General features: G+C 41.6%; 1 long non-coding RNA gene across 7 annotated transcripts in view; it reads right to left on the bottom strand.

Annotated features, from left to right (window-relative positions):
- LOC131503113 (uncharacterized) overlaps positions 1–27,083 on the bottom strand; it is a 545,963-nt gene that overhangs the window by 238,474 nt on the left and 280,406 nt on the right. For all 7 annotated transcript variants that reach the window (XR_009257328.1, XR_009257325.1, XR_009257327.1 and 4 more), the window contains one exon: positions 14,970–15,194. This is a non-coding gene — a long non-coding RNA (uncharacterized LOC131503113). The remainder of the gene's footprint in view (positions 1–14,969; positions 15,195–27,083) is intronic.

Here is a 27,083-nt window from a genome sequence, read left to right as displayed (position 1 = left end):
GCACGGTGTTTGTGTCTCAGGCTTCTGAGTCCCCTCTGTCTTACTGAGCAGGTGACACAGGATCAACCAAGAAGAACACATCGCCACTTATTGTCTATATGGGCTTTTCTTCACCCACTGAATTAGAAAACTAGAGATTGCACTGAGATCTACAGGGGAAACTCTTCAGAAACATGTACCCACCACTGTCCTTTTCTGTGAAAAAAATTATCAAAATAGTTCTGCATACGTACCTTCTTATGTAGAAAAGTATCTGTTCTTATAAAGTTTTCAAATTCACTTCCATAGACTTACATCATTCCTTCTAGAACATGTTTAATTTCCCCTATTGTTTCTTTATTTCACATTTTGGATTTATGCTATCAACAACTTTTAAATTATATTATTCATTTTACTCATTTCCCAAAGAGTCAACACTTGGGTTTATTATTTGTTTTCTTTTTTTCTTTTTTTTTTTTTTCAGTTTATTTTTGAGAGACAGCATCAGCATAAGCTAGGGAGGGGCACAGAGGGATAGTGAGAGAGAATCCAGAGCAGGCTCCATGCTGTTAGTACAGACCCCACCTTGGGGCTCGAACTCATGACTGTGAGGTCAGGACCTGAGCCAAAACCAAGAAGCTGATGCTCAACCGACTGAGCCACCCGGGAGCCCCTCATCTGTCTATTTTCTAATGCTTAATTTCATTTTACTTCTTTATCACTTTTTTTCTTTTTTAAATGCAGATTTTTTCCAGTTTAGGGTTCACAGCAAAATTGAAGGAAAGCATTAGTTTTACCTTCAGTTAAGTTCAGTTGAATGCTCTTTTCTTTCCTATTCATGAATTACTGAAACTTATGAAATTTCTTCAAATCATATTTCAGCTATCCACAATAAAAATATTACTTCCTATAGATTTTGGATTTTAAGTTTCTATTTTCTCTTTTACTCTACACTTAACACTTGGTAATTGGTTTTATTTTACTTTCCAGGAGTTTTGTAAACTTTGTTACTGATTTCTCACTTTATTGTTTGTGAAGATGGTAATGGTTATTATATCTACTCTCTGGAATCTTCTGTGTGTGTGTGTGTGTGTGTGTGCATGCATCTAAGTGTGAGAATCTTTTGTTTTGAATAGGTGGATAAATGTATCTCATTCACATTCATTGCTGTGACATACGTCAGCTATTTCTATATGTATATATTTTTTATTTTTGAGTTTTTGCTTCTAAAATTTTTTCATTTTATATATATATACACACACACACACACACACACACACACACACACACACACATATATATACATATATATGTATATGTATGTTGAGTTTTGATGGTAGCAATAAAAAGGAAGGAGGTTCTGGAGGTATTTTCAGTAAAAAAAATTTTTAAAAGCTGACATTGTGCCCTTCTACTAATCAGAAAGAGCTAGAGACTAAGACTCAGATTTAAGAAAACTTTAGAAACTATCTGGAAAGAACGCTAATTTGCATTTCTCTTTTGTGCTTGCTATTCTATTTATTTTTTAACTATTTTTTAATGTTTTTTTATGTTTGAGAGACAGACAGAGACCGAGCATGAGGGGGGAAGGGGCAGAGAGAGAGGGAGACACAGAATCTGAAACAGGCTCTAGGCTCTGAGCGGTCAGCACAGAGCCCGACGCGGGGCTTGAACCCACAAACCGCGAGATCATGACCTGAGCCGAAGTTGGATTCTTAACCAACTGAGCCACCCAGGCACCCCTTGATATTCTATTTAAAGGAAGGTTAAAATAACGGTGAAACTCTGAAGGAGAGAGGAGTCACACTGGCTTTTGCTCTTGACAATAATTTGCAAAGACTTCAGAAAGAAATCATTTTTAAGAGAATCTTCAAATTCTTAGGAATAAACTTCATGTTTAAGGAGAAAAAGTTTGGAAATTTTGTTTTAAGTTGCTCATCACTAGGGGCACCTGGGTGGCTCAGTCGGTTGAGCATCCGACGCATCTCACAGTTCGTGCGTTCGAGCCCCTTGTCGGGCTCTGTGCTGACAGCTCAGAGCCTGGAGCCTGCTTCAGATTCTGTACCTCCCTCTCTCTTTTCCCCTCCCCATTCATACTCTGTCTCTCTCAAAAATAAAATAAAAACATTAAAAATTAAAAAAAAAATAAATTTAAGTTGCTCATCACTATATCAAGATGGGCGTCATTGGCTTTTGAAGGAAACACTATTACTTTCTACCAGAGACAATTTGAAACATGCTACATTAAGAAATTCTGTACAAAAATTGTCTTTGACAGAACTGTTGTGTGACAGAATTGTTTCTTCCATCACGATGGCTCATCAACTGCTTTTGCTTTATCAGAGTCACAGTCCTTTACCATCAAATTATTCTGCCTAAATTCTTTTAAATTAAAATTCCCTAACCATAAAATTCATTTAGCATATCATTATGTTTTGCTGAACCCACTGCATTTAATTAACTTTTTATTTCCATTTTTTTTAGGCAGGTAAAAAAATAGAAGAAATGAATCTGAAGGACCATGCATTTAAGCTCACATATTTTTACAATCTTCCATTCTTACAGAAAACTTTTTCGGTAAGTTTCACCTTAACAGCTAAAAAAAATTAACATTTCAGATACTCTTCTAGCTTGTGGATTGAAAATATTTAGTATGATCTTTGACACTGAATATGCATTTTAAAATGTTTACTGAAGGAGAAGTAGCTTTTATGTCATGAAAACGGCAATCAGCCCACTGCTAACAATAATTCATGGCATCCCAGGGCAGGCTGCTTGATTTCTCTGGAATAATCTTTCTCTACAGTAAGAGTTTCAGGCAATGGTTTCTGAGGTCTCTAATGGGTTGTAAGGGGAACAAATGATGAAACCCTATAATGTGCTTTATTTGCCATAAGGATTATCTTGGGAGAAGCTCTGAAGACCCAGGGGAAGTTGCCCTTGGTAAAAGAAATTTACATGTATCAGGGGAATCTCCATACCCTCTCAGTGGTAGCAGGAACACAAGCATGACTCTAACTTTCTAGAAACTGTTATCAGCAGAGAAGACAAATAGTATCAACAGACAATAAGTAGCAAATGGGTGGAGAGATTGTTTCAGAGATATCTAAAGTTAAAAAAACATTCTCCATTAGTGCCATTTACCATTTGTATTATGATAATGGTGACTAACATTAAAATGGCAAGTTTATGATGTAGGCATGTATCATTCCAAAACCTGGCTAGCATTCAATGTGAAGTTATAGTTAAAATTTTAGCTTATTTATTATTGTTTTTATTTTGAAAGAGGGATAGAGAGCAAGCAGGGAAGGGGCAGAAAAAGGAGACAGAATATCCCAAGGAGGCTCCATGCTGTCAGCACAGAGCCCACTGTGGGGCTCAAACCCACAAACTGTGAGATCCTGACCTGGGCCAAACTCAAGAGTTGGACGCTTAACCGACTAAGCCACCCAGGTGCCCCTATAGTTAAAATTTTAATAGCTAGAATCCAAAATGTTATGTGTTTCCAATATGCAGTCATGGAAAAAAGGGGAAAACAGACAACTTAGTTAAGAAAAATCATCTATTTTATTCTTCTCTAAGTTATTGATTATAAGAGGTCAAGCAAAAGTCTATGGACATATCCCCAAGTCCAGAGATGGGAAGGGATTCAGACCCCTCAGAAATTATTAAAATTTATTTGCTGGAATGATTCTCTAGTGTATAAAGAAAGATAAAAAGCTTCTGCACAGTGAAGGAAACCACAAAACTACAAGGCAACTGATGGAATGGGAGAAGATATTTGCAAATGACATTATCAGATAAAGGGTTAGTATCCAAAATCTATAAAGAACTTACAAAACTCAACCCCCCCCAAAAAACAAATAATCTAGTGAAGAAATAGAAGACATGAATAGATACTTTTCCAAAGAAGACATCCAGATGGCCAACAGAGACATGACAAGATGCTCAACATCACTCATCATCAGGGAAACACAAATCAAAACCACAATGAGATACCACCTCACACCTGTCAGAATGGTTAACAACTCAGGAAACAAGAGATGTTGGTGGGGATGTAGATAAAGGGGAACCCTTTTGCACTGTTGGTAGGAATGCAAACTGGTGCAGCTGCTCTGGAAAACAGTATGGAGGTTCCTCAAAAAATTAAAAATAGATCTATCCTATGACCCAGCAATAGCACTGCTAGGAATTTATCCAAAGGATACAAAAATGCTGATTCGAAGGGGCACAGGCACCCCAATGTTTATGGCAATGCTATCAACAGTAGTCAAAGTATGGAAAAAGCCCAAATGCCCGAAAGAGCCCATCGAATGATGAATGGATAAAGAAGATGCGGTATATATACACAATGGAATATTACTTGGCAGTGAAAAAGAATGAAATCTTGCCATTTGCAACAATGTGGATGGAATGAGAGGGTATTTTGCTAAGTGAGATAAGTCAGTCAGAGAAAGACAGATACATGATTTTACTCATATGTGGAATTTGAGAAACTCAACAGATGAACATAGGAGAAAGGAAGGAAAACCGAGATAAAAAAGAGGGAGACATACAATAAGAGACTCTTAAATACAGAGAATGAACTGAGGGTTGGTAGAGGGGACGTGGGTGGAGGGATGGGTTAAATGGGTGATGGGCATTAAGAGGACACTTGTTGGGATGAGCACTGGGTGTCATATGTAAGCAATGAATCACTGGGTTTTACTCCTGAAACCAAGACTACACTGTATGTTAACTAACTTGAGTTTAAGTCAAAAAAAAAAAAAAAAAAGAATGAGATTTTAAAATGTGAATACCATGATTTTCTTCTTCAAGACAAAGGTCAAGATGTGGTGGGGGGGGGTGCATGTCTTGGGTGTGCTCGTGTTACAGAATATGCTTGGGCCTCCCTGGATCCTAAGAAGAAACAAAAAAGCAAGTCTAACAAGTGTTAGACTAGAGGAAGAAGGTGTATGATTAGTAGGGAAAAGAGTCATCACACACAGTTTAAAGAAATCCCAAAGAAAAGAACTTGTAGTAATTCTTGGCAGAAAGGATAAAAATACTGAGATGTTTTAAGGTTTGTTCATATAGGTTATAAAAAAAAAAATGTTTTCTTTCATGAAATGTAGTTTTCTAACCAGGACACATTCATAATTTAAGATCAATTCCACGCTTTGCTTCATTTAAAAAATTAATTAAAAAGAAATAGGTCTCAAAAGAGAGTTGCCTGTGAACTGTAAATCTCAGAACTGGTAGACTGTATAACCTGGAGTTTAACAGCATCACTCTCACAGGCATGTTCTCAATGATTTTTAACTTGCCCAAAGCATCTACATCTCTAAGTGTCTAGAGCCTTTATTCTGAGTATTTATTTATTCTAGAGCATTTATTCTGAGTATACTGAAGAACTATAAAAGGTAACATTAGATTGGTATCATTAAAACATGACGAACTGAGGGCATAGAGCATGTTACACTTCTGAGATAAAATGAAACAATGGGCATTGCAACATTGAAAGGGCAACTTATGCATTAAGTTGAAAAATGTATAACTAAAAAAAATGTTTTTTAATGTTTATTTAGTTTTGAGAGAGAGAGGCAGAGTGCAAGCAGGGGAGGAACAGAGAGAGACGGAGACACAGAATCCAAAGCGGGGTCCAGACTCCGAGGTGTCAGCACAGAGCCCGACGCAGGGCTTGAACTCACGGATCGCGAGTTCAGACCTGAGCCGAAGTTGGGTGCTTAACCAACTGAGAAACCCAGGTGCCCCTGGTTGAATTTTTAAATACAGCAGAAACTCAGTTTGAAAACCAAAGCACATCTGATTTATAATAACGAGACTCTCATCAGAGAGACAAGCATTTGTGGGTTTTAAGGAGTCAGCTTCAAGAAAAGCAAAGCCTTTTCCTTTTTTTTTTTTTTTTTTTTTAAATACCAAGAGCAGAGTTTACGGAAAGATTGCTGATGGTATCAGAATTGTATTTCCTACGAAAAGAAGTAGGTGTTTGACCTTAATGGACTAAAGTAATCTCGCTAGAATGTGCGGTCCTTGGGTATTTGGTTGACGTCCCTACTGGTCTTCCCATCATCCTGCTACACAATTTACAGATATGCCCACACACGTCTTTCCTCCTTCCTCAACATGCTTGCCTTCTAAATCCATTTATAACTTCATTCTCACTTCCAGATCCATATTTCAATCTATCAACAAGGTGTCTCTACTCGCTGGCCAACAGATGTCTCACACTCCTTGTATCCTACATCTGACTGACTCCTTCACTGCCAGCCCCTGCATCATACATACATGCCAACCCTCTTCTGTTCCCTACTTGGGTCAGAGTCAGGGAAGGAGACATTCCTTTAGTCTTCTGATAACCTCTGGCCTTAATCATGGACTTGTAAGTCATTCTATAACATTCTATAACAAAGTTAAACAGTCTCCAAGTCCTGTTAATCAGACCTAAACATGTACGGATGCATGTATTTTCAGAGTTTGCACTGGATGTCTCTCTGACGACTTGTAGCTGTGACCTCTCTGCTGTCCAGCCTAGCCAGGTCGTCTGCCTCTTTCTCTACCGCATCCTCCAGACTGTCCATAAAACAGCCACGCTAGAGTGCAAATGTGACTGCAATTCTCTGGTTTACTGTTCTTCCACTATTGCTGACTGGCAATAAAGATCAAGTCCACGTGGATTTTTATGGCACAGCCTATGTTTCATGAATTGGCCTATCAAACTACCTCTCTAGTTTGCTGTGTGCCTGCCTGTATATTTTGTGCCACAGACACACATAATTATCGCTAAGTTACTAGCGCTAGAGAAATGCCCATGAGTAATGCAGCTATGTCTCCTGCCACCTTAAAAACCATTTCCCTGGTCAACTATTTATATTTAAGGCTTGGCTCCAACCCATTAAAAAAATGGTTTTAATGTTTATTTGTTTTTGAGAGAGAGAGAGAGAGAGAGAGCACGCATGAATAGGTGAGGGGCAAAGAGAGGGAGACACAGCATCTGAAGCGGGCTCCAGGCTCTGAACTGTCAGCACAGAACCCGACACGGGACTCAAACCCATGAACCATGAGATCATGACCTGAGCCAAAGTCAGAAGCTCAACCGACTGAGCCACTCAGGCGCCCCTCAAAACCATTTCTGAAGTAAACTTGTCTGTGACTATGTATCCCCACATGTTCTCTCTTCACCTTAAACATATGTGCATGGAGCGCAATGATTGTTTTGGTTTTATTTGTTTTCATATGAGTCACCCCACGGAAGACTATGGTGGGGTTATATGGAGGAGGACCTTTCACTTTTCATATTACTTTTATTTTGTGTGTGCCAAGCACAATGCCTACAATATTCTGAGAGAATAAAAAGGGACGTTGCATTCACATATTATCTGGGTTTTTGTCTCTCACTCTGAACTAACATCAGATCCAAAAAAAGTGACCTCAAGCTCTGTCTTACTGGTAATGGACGTATCTTTAATCACTGAAATTATTTTTGTCAATGAAAGCTAGCACTCTGTATTCGCACCTCCTCTGGTCTTACGTCAGGTCAAGACACCAGATGCGATAAACAAGCCATTTGGAAGATTTCCTGTGGCTTCTGCGGGTCCAAGGATTCCAAACGTGACAGTGGGGAGCTCACGTTGAATCTGCACCTAGACTTCGTAAGTGGGTCACGGTGGTCAAGTCATCAATGATGAAGACCCAGGAGTTTTAAGAGACCTGGGTTTCCGAAACATCACTAACGATGACAAGGGGCTACCCTATTTCCTGAGAGCTGCACATAAAAGGGATTTCGAGAGGTTCAAATGCATTCATTGCTTCTCAGCTTCTGTGTGGAAAGGAAATCACAGGCACGCACTGTTTGTTCATCTTCTCAGATGTCTTCTTGTGATGAGGTCATGGCCTGCAGACAATGCTCTACCCAACATCGCGTAACAAAGAAGGCCAGGGAAGCAACTGCTCGTTCAAAATGAGAAACCACAGTGTCTCCGTGAAGAGTGCCATCATCACCAAATTCAGAGTCCCGGCATGTTTGCTTTGGCTTCCTCTGGTTTCCCCCAACACAGTGGAAGGAGAGGAGCCTAATTAAAGGTAACAAATGCATACACAAATCTAGCTGTGATGACTTCAATAAATACATGAGGATAATCAAGCCTGGACAGAGAACTTGCTTTCCAAATCTGGAATTTGTGATGAGAAGTTCCTCTCATCACTACCCAACGCATATTCATTTTTCATGACTCTCAAGTTTACAAGACAATTGCTTCTTGACGCCATTTCCTGCCCAGACTAACAGTGCAGAAATCACGATAGCATCCACATAGGGAAAAAAAGGGTACAGTTAATAAGGTACGGAGTAATTATCCAGCTATGAGAAGCAGTGTGTATATGTTTAGGTTGGCAAAATTCCAGAGAACAATGATTTGTCCACCGAAATAATTCTATCCTAACAGTTTAAGCATATGTACAAGGTGGTGGGGGGCATCTTTCTGCTTACTTTTGCTTCAACCACCTTCTGAGAAAAATACATTAAGTGATAGTTTAAAACACACCCTGCCCTTGAATCTCTGGTGCAGGAGACTGGGTAAATTACATTGGACACTCTGTGATCATGGCACGTGACCGCACTGGTCCACGTAGAGATCCTCTGTCCTTCACGATGTGCTCCCTTTCACCTGTATCCCCTTCCTGTCTCATCGGCAACTATGTAACATGTGCCCTATGAGCTATTTGCTCACCGCCTTTTATGACATATTTTCATAGTGTTTCACGTTTATGTAAACAACATTTATCTATATCCCTTTCTATATGCGCATTTTCACACCAAGCTGTGCTTTTACGTTCTGTCCATTTTGCGATGCTATTTACTTCCCTATTGCTGCGTAACCAACTACCACAAATTTAGAGACTTAAAACAATAATCCCAACCTCTCTGCTCCATCTGCCCAGCCAGAGGGTGGTAGCCCCTTTTCTGAAATTGGAACCTCTAGGTTACTATTCTGCATTTTCAGCTCTGCCCTGAATTCCACCATCACAAGGAACCAGATTCGACCAACAACCTCAGGGAGCTTAGAAGCAGATCCTGCCCCAGCCACCCTTCCAGACGAGATGGGAGCACCAGCTGACACCTCAACGGAAGCCATGTGAGACCCTAGCAGAGGACTCGGCTAAGTCACGCCCACACTCTGGCCCCATGGGAACTGCAAGACTGCAAATGTGTTTTATGCTGTTCCGTCTGTTACACAATGATAGGTAACTCATGCAATTCCCAATAATGGCTCGAGCCTCCTCACAAAGTTAACCCTCTGCTCCCGAGATAACCTGGTGGATCAAAAGCAAAGAGGCACACAGCTTCCCTTGTTCTTTGCTGCTTCCTGAAACCCCAAGCTCCATGAGACGAAAGCAGAATCCTCCTGGCCTTGATATCAACCTTTACAGCCCTAGGTTCACGAAGTCGAACTATTCTGACTCAAATCCTTGATCCAAACCAGTGACCCTGAGCAACCCACTGCCATCGTCTACACAGTGATTATGATAGAACCCATCCCATGTTTATACAGAGAAGATGCAATGAGGTCATTCATGAACATCTGCAAGGCATCATCACCCAGAACTTACCAAGTGCTCACAAAACATTAGCTAGAGAATTACTGCTGCTGAGTGAAATTTAATGATAGACTTGTATGCTACAGAGACTACTAGGTTCTTAGTGGATGGATGGAAAAGGCAAAATGAATAATTAATACCAATTAGCAGAGATCCCTGAAGGAAAATGAAGGAACCTATCAAGCCATTCCATGTTTGGACACAAAGGGTGCCTGGACTTTTTGTTTCCTCTTGACTTCTTGATTTCAGATTGATCTGAATATTCGGTGTCCTCATGTTTAATATTAGATATCTACAGCATGGAGCCTCATCAACCAGAAGGAACACTCTCCTGCGTGCCAGAAGGAAAGGGGCCCCTTACACAGAGACACAAATTTCACTTTGAACCCTATCAGCCCCTTCATGTCACTCCAGCAGAGAAGGTTTATCTTGTTGCCAAAGTTTAAAACTGAAAACACATCACCTGTAAGCAGGAATATGGCTAACTGAAATTCCTCCCTGAGTCATGCAAATTTACAACGGTGTTTATTCACACAAAAGGAGCTGCATACGTCACCCTTTTGAGCAGAATAACTGTGGACAGGAATGACCATCTTTTCTCTTTCTCAAATCCTGGAAGCAAGAAGCACCTTTCCTCTTTTCCAACAGTAGCCACTTCTCATTATTCTGATTTCTGGGTCCGACTAGCTCACCTTGCGTTTGCAATAAACACACATTTTCATGAGGTGCCCATTCTCTAATCTCTCCAGGGATCATGCCTGAAGGCCTTCTTCCTCCAATAAAACCACAATGCAGTCTTTTCTAATAGGCACTTTCAAACAGGATAATAAATGTCTGACATAACAAGACTGACCTTGTCACAAAGTATGATGACGGCAGAAACTTACAAAGGTGATTTTCCGTTTTGGAATTTATGAGGAACAGCACAGGAGGGAAAAGAGCCTTTTCCATGGTGCAGCACACTACAAAGATGGGAGGTGTGGACAGATCCAAGGGCAAACAGAGCAGGGTATTCTCCAACAGAGTGATAATGGCATCATGTAGGGAATAGATAACTACGATTTGGGCCTCATCGAGTTTTGGAAATAAAGGTTTGCTGGAACACAGGCACACCTGTTGTGTATTGTTTTTACAAATTACGTATCTCCGGGTGCCTATGTGCTCAGACAGCAGAGTTGAGTGGCTGAAATAGAGACTGTACAGACAGAAGTAGACCCTGTCCCCGGCCTTAGTGGTGCTCTCCAAACGACGGCTATTTCTCCATCCCTTAGGCAGATAATATATAAAAAGCAAATTAGGAGAACTACAGACCAATTTCCCTGATGAACATGGATGTAAAAATCCTCAACGAGATATTAGCCAACCGGATCCAACAATACATTAAAAAAATTATTCACCACAACCAAGTAGGATTTATACATGGGATGCAGGGCTGGTTCAATATCTGCAAAACAATTAACATGATTCATCACATCAATAAAAGAAAAGGACAAGAACCATATGATCCTCTCAATAGATGCAGAGAAAGCATTTGACAAAATACAGCATCCTTTCTTGACAAAAACCCTCAAGAAAGTAGGGATAGAAGGAGCATACCTTGAGATGATAAAAGTCATATATGAGTGACCCAATGCTAATATCCTCCATGGGGAAAAACTGACAGTTTTCGCCCTAAGGTCAGGAACAAGACAAGGATGTCCACTCTCACCACTGTTATTCAACATAGTATTGGAAGTCTTAGCCTCTGCAATCAGACAACACAAAGAAATAAAAGGCATCCAAATAGGCCAGGAGGTCAAACTTTCACTCTTTGCAGATGGCATGATAGTCTATATGGAAAACCCAAAAGATTTCACCAAAAAACTGCTAAAATTGGTTCATGAATTCAGCAAAGTTGCAGGATATAAAATCAATGCACAGAAACTAGTTGTATTCCTATACACCAACAATGAAGCGACAGAAAGAGAAATCAAGAAATCGATCCCATTTCCAGTTGCACAAAAAAACATAAAATACCTAGGAATAAATCTAACCAAAGAGGTGAAAAATCTATATGCTGAAAACTATAGAAAGCTTATGAAACAAATTGAAGAAGACACAAAGAAATGGAAAAAGATTCCATGCTCCTGGATCGGAAGAACAAATATTGTGAAAATGTCGATCCTACCCAAAGCGATCTACATATTCAATGCGATCCCTATCAAAGTAACACCAGCATTCTTCACAGAGCTAGAACAAATAATCCTAAAATTTGTATGGAACCAGAAAAGACCCCGAATAGCTAAAGCAATCTTGAAAAAGAAATCCAAAGAGGAGGCATCACAATCCTAGACTTCAAGCTATACTACAAAGCTGTAATCATCAAGACAGTATGGTACTGGCACAAGAACAGACACTCAGATCAATGCAACAGAATAGAAAACCCAAAAATGCACCCACAAACGTATGGCAACTAATCTTTGACAAAGCAGGAAAGAATATCCAATGGAATGAAGACAGTCTCTTCAGCAAGAGGTGCTGGGAAAACTGGACAGCAACATGCAGAAGAATGAACCTGGACCACTTTCTTACCCCATACACAAAAATAAGCTCAAAATGGATGAAAGACCTCAATGTAAGACAGGAAGCCATCAAAATCCTCGAGGAGAAAGCAGGCAAAACCTCTTTGATCTTGGCCACAGCAACTTCTTACTCAACATGTCTCCGGAGGCGAGGGAAACAAAAGCAAAAATAAACTACTGGGACCTCATCAAAATAAAAAGCTTCTGGGGGTGCCTAGGTGGCTCAATCAGTTAGGTGTCCGACTTTGGCTCAGGTCATGATCTCACGGTTTGTGAGTTTGAGCCCTGCATTGGGCTCTGTGCTGAGAGCTCACAGCCTGGAGCCTGCTTCGAATTCTGTGTCTCCCTCTCTCTCTCTGCTCCTCCTCCGCTCATGCTCTCTCTCTCTCTCTCACCTTCAAAAATAAATAAAAACATTAAAAAAATTAAAATTCTGCACAGTGAAGGAAACAACCAGCAAAAGTAAAAGGCAACTGACAGAATGGGAGAAGATATTTGCAAATGACATATCAGATAAAGGGTTAGTATCCAAAATCTATAAAGAACTTCTCAAACTCAATACCCAAAAAACAAATAATCCAGTGAAGAAATAGGCAAAAGACATGAATAGACACTTCTCCAAAGAAGACAACCAGACGGCCAACCGACACATGAAAAAATGCTCCACATCACTCATCATCAGGGAAATACAAATCAAAACCACAATGAGATACCACCTCACACCTGTCAGAATGGCTCACATTAACATCTCAGGCAACAACAGGTGTTGGCAAGGATGCGGAGAAAGAGGATCTCTTTTGCATTGTTGGTGGGAATGCAAGCTGGTGCAGCCACTCTGGAAAACAGTATGGAGGTTCTTCAAAAAACTAAAAATAGAACTACCCTACGGCCCAGCAATTGCACTACTAGGCATCTATCCATGGGATACAGGTGTGCTGTTTCGAAGGGACACAGGCACCCCCATGTTTATAGCAGCACTATCAACAATAGCCAAAGTATAGAAAGAGCCTAAATGCCCATCGATGGATGAATGGATAAAGAAGATGTGGTATATATATACAATGGAGTATTACTCTGCAATCAAAAAGAACGAAATCTTGCCATTTGTAACTATGTGGATGAAACTGGAGGGTATTATGCGAAGTGAAATGAGTCAGAGAAAGACCAAAATCATATGACTTCACTCACATGAGGACTTTAAGAGACAAAACAGATGAACATAAGGGAAGGGAAACAAAAATAATATAAAACCAGGGAGGGGGACAAAACAGAAGAGACTCTTAAATATGGAGAAGAAACTGATGGTTACGGGAGGGGTTGTAGGAGGGGGCATGGGCTAAATGGGTAAGGGGCATTAAGGAATCTGCTACTGAAATCATTGTCTCACTGTATGCTAACTAATTTGGATGTAACTTTTAAAAAATAAAAAATAAGATAAACAAAACAAAACAAATTATGTTTCTGTACCTTTCATAGTGGGTGTTATTTCAGAGAAAAAGAAACATAGGAAGAGACGCCCCTGGTCAGTGTGCTTCTGTACCTAACAAGTACTTATTTTCTATAGAATATTTACTAAATGGAGGCTTAGCTGAGAATTTCCCAGTATTTTGTTTAATATATTATTAAACCGTCAGGATATATATATATATATATATATACATGCGTATATATATATATATATATATATATATATATACATGCGTATATATATATATATATATATATATATATATATATATAGCATGAAACCATCAGGATAGATGTACGTTAAAGTTTCTGATAATTTTTTGGAGAAAAAGTTATTTCAAACAGGATCCCAAAGTAAAAAAGTCGGATAACTGACTATTTATATCTTTAGGTGAACCAGATCCCGAGAATGGGATCAGGGTCAGACTATCCTGAGTTTAAACCATGACTTTAAATAATAAAGTACAATTGAAGTAGAATAGAGGTTGCCGTGTTGTTGGAAGAAGGGAACGTTGAAATGTAAAAATTAGGAAATCACCATAAAATAAATGGGAAAGGAAGAAATCCTGCTAAGTCTGTGTCAGGCATCGGATATGACTTTTATGTTTTTCACTGTGGGGCCACAGAAGCTGGGGCGAGTCACCGGTCCCTTTAAAAACAGCTCTGTGCAAAATCAGTGGCATGGCAACTCTAACCCACTCGGGCTCTTTATTGGTTCTCCTGTGTGACCGTGTCTCAGCGGGGACACCCAGAAGGCGACCCTGTCATTGGCACACCTCCTGCCCGTGTCTCCAAGCCACCTCTCGCCTGCTGGACTGAATGCAGCTCTTCATCCCTACCTGGTGTGTGTCCGGTCCCCGCTGCCGTGTCGCCCACTACGTCTGGTCCCACCTGCACACCTCTGGTGACACGCATTTGCATGACCTTCGTGTTCACAGCAAATGAAAGGGCACTTCTCCAGCACCTCCATTCAAACGCTCAAAGAGCTCTATGAAGAAGTGCCAGGGCTGAGGACACAGAGTGTATTCAGAGTGTCTGGCCGGTGAAAATGCAGAGGTCTAGAGTTCCCTTTCCAATGAGATGCTGGTCTGAGGCTGCTGGCTGGGGAGTCGGGGAGTCAATGTGGGGGATTCTCTCGAGCTTGGCACTACCCCTGCCCCAGTAGGGAGCCAACATGACCCCCCGGGCAGGTGACGCCATCTCAGTCCCACTGGAGGAACTCCAGATGGACAAAACAAATGTCCTTCTATTAACTATCCATTTGGATGATTGAGTTGCAACAAAGAGGTGGCTATGTGAGCAAGGCCAGACGTATCGATCAGGAACCCCACTTCTCGTGTGAAAGATCCCAGTGTTTGCACTTACCAGAACGTGTCTGAATGAGCACGTCGAGGATGAAGACATTAATCTTGGCTTCGGTCTTGCATATGTAAAATTGCTCTAGGAATGAATAGGCTGGGCTGTTTGTGTGCCAGGCCCTTCAAACGGGATGAAGACACAAAACATCATTGTTGGCTACACACAGGAGGGGCCCAGCTTGCAAAACTTTCCAAAGACGAGGGGAAGAGAACTCTGACGATGCCAGGATACCTGAAAAATAGCAAAAGGAAAAAGATTTAGCAGCCGTTTACGCCTATTCGGTTTTCGGTTAAGGACCAAGATTTGTGCAAGAGTCTTTTCCTTCAAATGGAAGTTTACCTCTTTAAACGATCCCTCGGAAGAACACTTCTCAAATCAGCAGAGAATCTGCTGACGGGAACCATTTGCAATTTGGAGGCAACACCCTTCGCCAGAAATATTGAAGAAGTAAAAACCAAAGTAACAGTAACACATACACACACACATACACACACACCCCAACCGCTGCTCGCCAAAAAAAATGAAAAACTTCAATGAAACGTAGATGACCCATTTATCCCATCAACAATCAAGCTTGGCAGGTTGCTAATTAGAACAACATAAAGCAGGTTCGGTCTCATCCAACGTTTACATTTAAGAGCATGTTCAAGCTGCAGGGATTCGATTCTACAAAATGCACTGGCAAGTAGGTCTGTCTGAGCATGGCCTCTCCCATGCCCAATCTTAGGCAGATCTGGTTTGATTTATGAGGACTCTGAAGAGACCATATTCAGGGCCCGCCAAGTGTTTCCCTCTGTTGTATGTCGCACAGAACTTGCTGCTCTGGGGCGACCTCAGTCACAATCCCGGGAGGCATTCTCCAATGTTGAGGTGGGTGACAGCAATTTGGCTGTTCTGTGTATGCTCCCTTTCTTTTCTCTTTTCCATCAGAAAAAGGAGAATCACTTTTTACTCAGAACTAAAATGTCTTTTTCTCTAAAGAAAATGTCTGTATCCCTTCTGCCTGTCCATAACAATTATATCTCCTTAAAATTATACTTTTTCTGGCCTTTACTTCCAGAAATACCAAACACATAGAGGTTAATATGAAATAAATAATCAAGACACAGAAACACATGCAAATCATCTTCCTATGATTCATCTTATTCCAGGAGAAATTCTCTAACGAGATTCAGAGGCTCCTTTGTGAACAGGGGTCTCCATTAGGAAAGGTTTACTTTTCCACCCTCTGACAAAGCTTCCTAATTCAAAAACTGATTCCCTGGGATGAAGTTTCATGGGAGGTTTCGACAAGAATCAGCTTATGAAACACAGTTCAGGTGTTATAAGCTGTTGTTGCAACCAAGAGGCCAAGAAGCAAATAAGAGTGATTTCTCCACTGGGACAATGGGACGGATAAGACGATGTATGATAATTATGCAAACAGTGCATAGGGACCCAACAACAGCCACACTACAGTGTTGTGTTTCCTGGATCTTGGACAGTTCGCCGCGTTCACACAGAGGAACTTCTATGTCAGAGAACCATTTCGCGCTGTAAGGAGAGGAGTTCTGTTTTAAAGAACCATACGTACGACAGGAGCCCTGTGTGAAGTGATAATATCTGTACGTAGCTACGGTCTTGAACTCATCTCTCCTTTCCTCTTGCAGCAGGGAGATGTGAGCAATGAACCATAGTCAACCCATTCTGTTCTTGGGAGCCTTTCAAGCCACCAAAAAAATAAGCTTCTTTGTCCCAAAGTAAACAAGTAATCCTATGCACAGAAGAAAATTGCACACTGTTGCGTATCAACAAACTTAATAATCAGAGTCAGATTAAGAAACAAAACAAAAGAAAACACCTAAGGACACACAGGGGAAAAAGAATCCAAATGGTACATCTGGGAGCAGAGGACTACAAAGAAAGATGCAGATTCCATTCTGTGATGGGTTTGGGGGGTCCCTGCAGCCTCAGGAAAGCTCTCTCCAAATCTGTCTGTGACAATATGCCTAGAATTTCATGCTCAGGTGTCCATGCATGGGGATCGGGGTCTTTCACTGCACTGTTCTCTCGGAGGTAGTTCTGCCACTTTTGGGACACGGTGGCTTCTGACAGAAGCAGTAGAAAATGTGAGTGTCCTCTGTGTAGAAGTTTAAAGGCTGTTGTGCAAACAACAGATTCCTGGTGGCTCTCAGGTGGTGGGTCCTGTTCAGGAGATCTTTGTCTACAAATCTGGTACTGGGAGAACTGAGGCTGGGGACAACCAGAGGCAGCCACCGTCAAAGAGATCATGGAGTGGCCGAGAGAAGCCAGCTTCTTGATGACATCCTGGCCACCGGGAGAATGTATGGAACCAGAGTTCCAAGATGAGACACGGCAAAGCTCATGACTTTCCCTATGCCTTGAAGAGGTGTTTCTACTTCTTCTTCTTCTTTTTTTTAATGTTTATTTATTTCTGAGTCAGAGAGAGACAGAGCATGAGTGGGGGAGGGGCAGAGAGAGAGGGAGACACAGATTCTGAAGCAGGCTCCAGGCTCTGAGCTGACAGCACAGAGCCCGACGCGGGGCTCCAACTCACAAACCGTGAGATCATGAACTGAGCTGAAGTCGGATGCTTAACTGACTGAGCCACCCAGGCACCCCACAATCCTTTGGGTTTTTAATAAACGAGCAAATGTTCTACAGTGTGGCTGGGTTTCCTGCACATGCATGCTTTTCTTCCTTTTTCAAGGAAGTATGATGCCTCTAGCTTTGCTCTTTTTGAAGATTGCTGAGGCTATTTGTATTTGTTGCAGTTTTGTTTTAGGGTTTTTCTCTCTGTAAAGTAAATACCATTGGAATTTTGATAGAAATTCCATTGAATCTATAGATTGCTTTTGAACTATGAACAGTTTAACAGTATTAACATTCCAATTCAGGAACCTGGAATATCTTTCCATTTATTTATGTGTGCAATGTCTTTCATTAATATCTCACAGTTTTCAGTGTTTGCTATTTACAATATGGGTTAAATTTATTTTTTGTAAATCTTTTTTATTTAATACTTTTAAAAGTTTAATATTTTTTTTTAATGTTCATTTATTTTTGAGAGAGAGAGTATGCGAGCAGGGGAGGGACAGAGAGAGAGGGAGACACAGAATCCAAAGCAGGCTCCAGGCTCTGAGCTGTCAGCACAGAGCCCGATGCGGGGCCAGGACCCATGAACCGTGAGATCATGACCTGAGCTGAAGTCGGTCGCTCAACCAACTGAGCCACCCAAGCACCCCAAGGTGTTTCAACTTCTACATCCTGGCTACTTTGGGATGGAATCCTCATTTATTTTGCATGACAAACAGGAACATCTTTGTTTCCATTGAAAAAGACTCACCTAATATGTTAGATTCAAAAAGGAATTTACTTTGTTGGGGCATAGTTGGATTTTATTACCCTAATTAAGAATTTATTAGCTTTGTGAACTCCAATGCTTCAAGGTGGCATACTGAAGGCTTTTAAAAACTGGATTTTAAAATTCATAGTGAAGTCAGTTGGCCCAATTAATTAAATGAGAGTGAAAAAATATTTTTGTTAATGCACAGTTAAATGCCTTTACCCAAAGCCTGACATGAAAAATAGTCTTTGGCAACATGCCCATGTCACTGTAGCAGGAAGCTGAATGGGGCTGAGGGCAGTAGTCAGTCCTCCCGCATTCACAAGAAGGACACATTCTTCCATTACTGACAATAAGGACGGCAGACCCGGTGACAACTTCCCCATCACCCACCCCTAAGCCATAAAAAAGGAAACTGGAAATTCAAGGGAACTTGGTTACAACAGTAAATGTTTGCTTATAACGGGTCGTCAACCTAACAGACAGCTCATGGCATCAGGTAGAGAGCAAAGTACTTCTGATATTTCATCTTATGTGAGGGTGATCCCCCAAAATCCAGGGGTTGAGGGAGGACAGACACGTTCCTTCTTAGCTGCATGCTTGCTGACTTTCAGAACTTGACTTCTTTTCCTACCATTTGAGCATGGCCACGTGTTTTGAAAAGCTCTTGGGAGCCTTGCCTATATCCCTGAGAGTTTGAGGGTCTACCATGAACACGGCGAGTGGTGCCTGCTGATGAACTGGAAAATTCTGAGGGCCGGAGAAGTCTGGGGTAGCCAACATCAAAGAGAGACTGCCCGAGTGGAGTTGGTGAGAAGAATATGTTTTTCCTTGCGTTACCTGGACAATCAGAAAGGGCACCAGGCTTTGTTCTGCGTGAATATGTTCAAGTGATACAAACCCAGAGAGCTCCAGCAGTAGGAGACTGTTGGAGGGGAGGGCACTTGGGAAGGGAGCTTGAAAGGTCAATGGGAGGCAAGCCTTGCTTGTACCAGGTGGCTGTGCAGGGCTGAGGATCCCATGGGTCCCTCCAAGAACTCCGGTGCAAGTCTGGAGCAGACCAGAATTCCACACTCAAACACCTGCTGCAAAGTCAACTCGGACCCCCAGCCAACAAAAGCAAAGAGAACCCTGAAAGAGCAAGCCTAGTTCAGTGGGCCAGTTTCTCCACCTTCTTTAAATTCTTTTCTTCCCTGCCCTAAATCTGTAAGAGGTGAAGGGGGAAAGAAGAAGACAGAGGGAAGAGTCAAACTACATACCCTTCTCTTCTGGATGTCCCCGAGCTACAGACTGGGCAAAGAAGAGAAGCCTAGTATTGGTCCCAAATTTGAAACTGGTTGAGACTTTTTTCAATCCAGAAAATGGGACTTGATTACAAAAATGAGACTTTTTCTCATAATTGGAAATGTCTGGAAAGCAACAGGACAGGGTCAAGTGTGTGTGTGTGTGTGTGTGTGTGTGTGTGTGTGTGTGTGTGTGTTTCAAGTTTATTTTTGAGAGACAGAGCGAGCAGGGGACAGACAGAGAGGAAGAGACAGAATCCCAAGCAGGCTCTGCACTATCAGTGCAGAGCCTGATGTGGGGCTCGATCTCATGAACCTTGAGATCATGACCTGAGCCAAAATCAAGAGTCAGACACTTAGCCGACTGAGCCACCCAGGTGCCCCTGGTCAAGATGTGTTTAAGGGTAAGGACAAAGACCCTACAATGTACCATGCTGAGGGAAATATTAAAGGAAAATAAAGCTTTTTGCTCTGCGTTGCTCAGTTAGTTCAGAATTGTATGACTCATTCATTCTGTTTTTATCCTAGCCGACCCATGGACATACCTCTTCTCTCTGGTGTCTCCATGAGGCCAACTTGTCCAAGCAGCTGGCTTTCCCACTGCACCTTATCTTCTATGCAATCAAGCAAAAAACATTTTTGTTTTCTCATTCTCGCCCTTTAAGAAGACTTTTGAAACGTTTTTTCCTAATAAACGCCCATGAGATTTTTCGTATAGGTATACTTATGTCTGTTTATGTACTGTATCACATCTTGCTTTATCCATGTGTATAGCAAGATTGTTTAAGAATGCCTGTCTCATAATTCACCTACTCACATTTCAGGTAAAATACAGAAGTGAGTCTGGAGTCAGTGGTTTTCCCTTTTGTATATGAGGGAGCCACAGGGTTGCACAGAGTTGTTCCCATGAACACCCAAAGGGGTGAGGATCAACCCCAAGGGCAGGTGCCATTTTATGCATCATGGAGAAGGGGAACCACCCATACAGTACTTTACGTGAATACGACGGAGTGGCCCTTCCAACTGAAATTGAACAGCTCTGTTTTTATAGGTCTCTCCGTTAGGGTTTTATGCAATACGCCAGTTTATAAAAATGCTTCAGGGTTTAAAATAAAAGTAAAAAAAAAGTCCTGTTCTCAATGAGCCAGAATGTCCCCTATACTTTCGGATTCTGGCTCTGTGGTTAATAAGCTCATAGCGCATACTGGAATTTTAACAGAGAGGCAAGTATATACTCAGGAAGACTCAAAGATGTTTGTGGGATTTCATCAGACAAGGAAAACGTACTTTTTATGGAGACTGTTCCGTCTGCCCCTCAAATCACTCCCATACGGCAGTTTGCTGATAAGTCCTACTGCATTAGTCCATGGGGGAGTCCTGCCAGTGATGCGTATTTACAGCCTTTTTTTTTTTTTTTTTAGGAAAAAAAAAAGAAACCTATAGCACAGCATGTAACTTTTTTGGGTTGTATTCCATTTTCTTGAATGCAATATAAGGTGGTTCATTTAAGTTAATAGACGAGAGCTGTCAAACCTGACTATGATGTATTTGGGCTTTGTTTCATGGTGAGAATACTTTCATACAAGAGGTCAATACCATGCCAACTTTTACTGCTCTTCTAGTTTGTACCATCTGCAGCATGATGATCCAACCAATGACACCCTTCAGTTTGACATAAAACCAATACAACTGTACCCAGAGGTGTACAGTTTGAGTCCAAACCAAATTCTTGCTGTATTGTGAAGATAAAGTGGCAAAAATTCACTTGTTAATGAATGAAACGTTATGGACAGAGAGAACAGTGACTAACTGGGTTTAGGGGTGCTTCCCACAAGGTCAGGTGACTTTTGAGCTGGATTTTACAGGGTCTTGCCAAGAAGAGAATGGAGTAAGATTCCAGATACAGGAAATAGCTTAATTAACTTGTCTCAGGAGTCTTCTAGTGTTTGGGATTTCCATCTCCTTCTTGGCTTCCTCAGGTGGAGGTGATAGGAGACAAAACATGAAGATGGGGGGATGGGGGAGTCCTGCTGGAGACAAGAGACTGAGACAGGCTCTTCTCAGTTTTCCAGACTTCTCGCACAATGCCAACATGGTTGACATTTACCCTGCACATGATGGCACGTCCCTGAAAGGCTTAAGCAGGGGGAGAGGTGTTGTTCTACCTTAGGTTGGCAAGTCCGGAGTTGTACTCAAGGCAGAATACAGGGATAGCAGAGAAGTCATGCAGTATGAGTGCATCGAGGCGAGGTCTGGTTATTCTTAGATTCTGGAGTCAATACTATGTGGAAGCTCTGACTCTACCACTATTTCTATAGAGAATAAAACGATTCAGTTTTGCTTATAATAAAGTCATTTGAAATTATGTAGATATGAGCAACACAATACAGTAAAACCTCGGTTTGTGAGCATAATTCATTCAGGAAACATGCTTGGGATCCAAAGTACTTAAATATCAAAGCGAATTGCAAGAACCATTGGCTGTGTTGTGATCATATGATGTTTGGCATCACGTACTACTTGTATTACAAGACATCGTTGTTTATCAAGTTAAAATTTATTAGAAATGTTTGCTCGTCCCCAAATGTCCATCGATGGATGAATGGATAAAGAAGATGTGGTATATATATACAATGGAGTATTACTCTGCAATCAAAAAGAATGAAATCTTGCCATTTGCAATTACGTGGATGAAACTGGAGGGTATTGTGCTAAGTGAAATGAGTCAGTCAGAGAAAGACCAAAATCGTATGACTGCACTCACATGAGGAGTTTAAGAGACAAAACAGATGAACATAAGGGAAGGGAAACAAAAATAATACAAAAGCAGGGAGGGGGACAAAACAGAAGAGACTCATAAATATGGAGAACAAACAGAGGGTTACCGGAGGGGTTGTGGGAGTGGGGATGGGCTAAATGGGTAAGGAGCATTAAGGAATCTGCTCCTGAAATCATTGTCTCACTATATGCTAACTAATTTGGATGTAAATTTTAACAAATAAAAAATAAAATAAAAAAAAAGAAAAGAAATGTGTGCTCGTCTTACAGAACACTTGCAAAACACTTGCAATCCCAGGTTTTACTGTATTTGGTTTTAGGGGCTGCTTTGTGCATAGATACATGCATATAGATACAGGTGTAGACCAACTGATCAGAGACAGAAAAAGAGTATCTATGAATCTATACTTATATTTTAAAAACAACTTATTTGGGGCACCTGGGTGGCTCAGTTGGTTAAGCGTCCGACTTTGGCTCAGGTCATGATCTCGCGGTCCGTGAGTTCGAGCCCCGCGTCGGGCTCTGTGCTGACGGCTCAGAGCCTGGAGCCTGTTTCAGATTCTGTGTCTCCCTCTCTCTCTGACCCTTGCCCGTTCATGCTCTGTCTCTGTCTGTCTCAAAAATAAATAAACGTTAAAAAAAAACTTATTTTATGCTATTTTAATTAATGATCTTAGAAACTTTGAACTCTGAATTAACTTATAGAATTTAAACCCCAAACAAGAGTGAAATATTAAATGCAGAATGACTTCAGGCAGAGTCCTAAAGATGTTTCATAATTACAGAATTATAACAAAAACCCCAGCAACTTACATATCTAAGGCCAGACAACTACATGTGTACTCTGTACTCAGTCCAGCACTAGACTGAATCTTCATGAATACCACGACACAATTAACTAATGAACAACGAGTTTCTCTGGTTTTGGTGACTGAGACAGAGAGGGGGGCTTTTGCTCCACACATGGCCTGCTCTTGTTAGCCAATGCACAGTCTTCTCCCCTCTTTTTTCAAAATTTTTTTTCTTTTTTTAATGTTTATTATTGAGAGAGAGAGAGAGAGCGAGCAGTGGAGCAACAGAGAGAGAGGGAGACACAGAATCCAAAGCAGGCTCCAGGCTCTGAGCTGTCAGCACAGAGCCCAACTTGGGGCTTGAACTCACGAGCTGCAAGATCATGACCTAAGCTGAAGTCGGACGTGTAACTGAGCCACCCAGGCGCCCCTCCCCTCTTTTGATTTGAAGAAACCTAGTATATGGATGAGCACTGCATACCCATGTTACTAACCAGTAACTGCCTGGAATACATTGTGTTGGGCGTACACATCTTAGCATTTCCACAAATCTAATCCCAACTTGAGCATTATACTGAGCGTTTGTGAGACCTCTGTCAGTTATATTTTCACAGACAAGATCATGCTCACACATGTGTGCATTGTGACAATGTGTGTATGACAGCAGGCCTGCAGGTGGGGTGGACAGGGAAAGCCTCCAGGGTAAGAAGTTGTATCAACTCCATTGCCTACATGACTGATCAAATACCACCAACCTCTCATCTTTAGAATGATTTCCTCTTTACAAAAAAAGAGATGTTCGTTTCCCTGTGATATCTAGCAAACTAAAAGTCGTGATTCTTCCAACAGAAAAAAATAATTTTGAGCTATTAAGATCAAATTAATTTTTTAAGTGGTTCTTCCTTAAGAAAATTTAATCCAGGAGAACACACCCAAGTGTACTGAAAAGGAGACTGGTAACTTACTTAGAAGAATGACTTTTTCCTGCATGGGAAGGGTCACAGCAGATCACTTGAAATAGAGAACTCACCTAGTGTGCACATATATGGAAGAAGTCCTGACTCATGATATGGGAATCAGGCACTGCATTATCAAGTGAATAATGTACACATAAACGCAAAGGCTCATTTACGTTTAAACCCTGACAGCCTCCACCATTTTCCCTCCTTAGTGTTTGTCCACAGTGACTGAGAGACGGGATTACAAGATGCTGCCCACAGCTGCTTATGACCTTCTGATAGGCACTTTGAAATAGGATCTATTTCAAAGATACCCATCTAGGGGCGCCTGGGTGGCTCAGTAGGTTAGGTATCTGACTCTTGATTTTGGCTCGGGTCATGATCTCATGGTTGTTGTGAGGTCGAACCCCACGTTGGGCTCCGTGTTGACCATGAAGCCTGCTTGGGATTCTCTCCCTCTCCCTCTCTGCCCACCCCCCATTCCTGTGCTTTCGCTTGCTCTCTCTCTCAAAATAAATAAACTAACTTAAAAAAGAAACAAAGATGCCCCATCTAGGTTGAATACACAGTTTGAAGAAATTGTAGGGTGGAACCAGTTCCAAATGTGAAGTCTTTTCCGCACATCTCTTTCACAAGAGGTTTTTGGCTAGTGTCTTTGTACATGACTTCATGCACCACAGATGCCTGTGCAATCACTGTTAAGTGGAAGGGACAAAGCTCTAGAGATGATTAAGGCAGGAATGTACACTCATCATATGGAACTGGATGTTATTCTTTGATGAGCATACAGACATAACATTTTATGTAAAGAGATGCCAAGGATGATCTAATTTGAGTTGGACTTGGCTGATACTCCATGTGTATACTACATGTAATACGTAGCTCACGGTTTGGAGAAAAATCAAATTTAAAAACTTATCTGGTGTCCATTGGTTTGTGGAAAAACAGGCAGCAACGAAGGCCATAGCACTGTTGTTATGAAACAGCAGAGGGTTGGGTTTGGCTGAGGGGATCCAGAAGAGTGTCCACAGCTCACTAATGCCAGGGAGCAGCCTTCCAGAGTGAGGGGGTGGGGGGCAAGAGAGGGTACCGTTTGTGGTTCTGCTTCGTTTGTGCTGGTTTCTTTAAACAACAGGTTAAGTTTAGCACATCTATATTCAAACTTCCATCTTAAAGAGGTCCTGCCATGTGCCTTCTGCCCCTGGACTGACATTTTCTGATCATAATTAGCATGTTATCTTTCTTTAAATAGATACGAACGTGGGGTCTTAGTTTAGGGGTGGCTTATAAACAGCAGGGCACTTGCATCACTGGTTCTGGAGGCTGTAAGTTTGAGATAAGGAGGCCACCATGCTTGTGTCTGGGTGGCGGCCGTGTTCCCACTGTGTCCTCAAGATGGTGGAAGGGAACAGAGCTCTCTGGAGTCTCCTTTAGAATGGCACTGATCTCATTCATGGGGGCTTCTCCCTCATGACCCGATCACCTCCCAGAGACCCCACCCCCAAATACCATCATCTTGAGGGTCAGGTTTCAACATACGAATTTGGGGGAGGGCGGCATAAACATTCAGTCCATAACACCTGGTCTCTAACAAACTTTAAAAATAGAAGCATTGATGACAAATTGTCTGCTTTTTTCTCATTCAGATAAAATTGCTTTTAATACACAAACAGTCCTTTAAAATGACTCTTTAGGGGCACCTGGCTGGCTCAGTCGGTTAAGCACCCAACTCTTGGTGTCAGCTCAGGTCATGACCTCAAAGTTTGTGACTTTGAGCCCCACATCGGCCTCTGTGCTGACAATGCGGAACCTGCTTGGGATTCTCTCTCCCTCTCTCTCTGCCCCTGCCCCGCTAGCATTCTCCCTCTAAACATAAATAATCTTTTTAAAAATAAAATAACTTTTGAGAAGTTTGTGTCTCTATCACGTTTCATGGTAGATGACAGATAAGATAGATGACAGATTATATAACAGATTATAGAGAGAGGGGGAGAGAGAGAGATGGACACAGAGAGAAAGGGAGAGGAGGAAGAGAAGAGAGGGAAGGAGGGAAAACGGAAGGATACTATGGACATCAGACTGCCCCATGGTGGCAATCTTTGTTTCTGGACGAGCAAGCATGCCCAGAGGTCTCCCGGGGTCCTACAAAGCACAAGTGGAGAAGGTCCCTGGGAACGTACCTGGGGTGAGCACTGTACCCCTGAAGGGAGGTGCTGTCCGGGAAGAGTGAATGAAACCTGCAAGGAACTGCTTGCCACACAGCTCCCGGGGAAGGTCAGGGGACATGTGGCTGCCCGAAGGAAGGGCTGCACACAGAAGATGTGGACATGGACATTTCTGGGTTTCTGGAACATCTTTTTCCTGTAGACAGTAGTGGTAGCATAAAGGTTGCAGGTTGCATGTTGAAGATCATTTCTTTTTTTAAATATTTTTTGGTAGGCTCCTCGCCCAACGTGGGGCTCGAACTCATGATCCCGAGATCAAGAGTCACATGACCTCCCGTGTGACCCAGCCAGGTGCCCCGTTACGTCATCTTTAAGACAATGAAAAGAAGCATAAAAATCACAGGTCTGTCTTTCAAATTTAGCATTCTAACAGAAATACAAACATATAGTGTCCATTCTAGGCGCTACCAACAATCAGGACTGACACAACTTTGGCGATGTCAGAAAATATGAAGATCGCTATTTTCCCAAAGTTCAAAATTTATTATTAGGTGTTAAGCAAAATAAAGTCAGTCAGAGAAAGGCAAATGCCATGTGATTTCACTTATATGTGGAATTTAAGAAACAAAAGAAATGAACAAAGAGACACACAAACCAAGAAACAGACTCTTAACTATAGAGAACATACTCATGGTTCCCAGAGGGGAAATAGGTGATGGGGATTAAAGAGGGCACCTGTGATGAGCTCTGAATAATACATAGAATTGCTGATTCATTATGCTGTGTATCTGAAACTAA

This window comes from Neofelis nebulosa, chromosome X (assembly GCF_028018385.1).
Source record: "Neofelis nebulosa isolate mNeoNeb1 chromosome X, mNeoNeb1.pri, whole genome shotgun sequence".
NCBI lineage: Eukaryota > Metazoa > Chordata > Mammalia > Carnivora > Felidae > Neofelis > Neofelis nebulosa.
The sequence above is the reverse complement of the archived record's forward strand: the minus strand, read 5'-3'. Positions and strand labels throughout refer to the sequence as shown.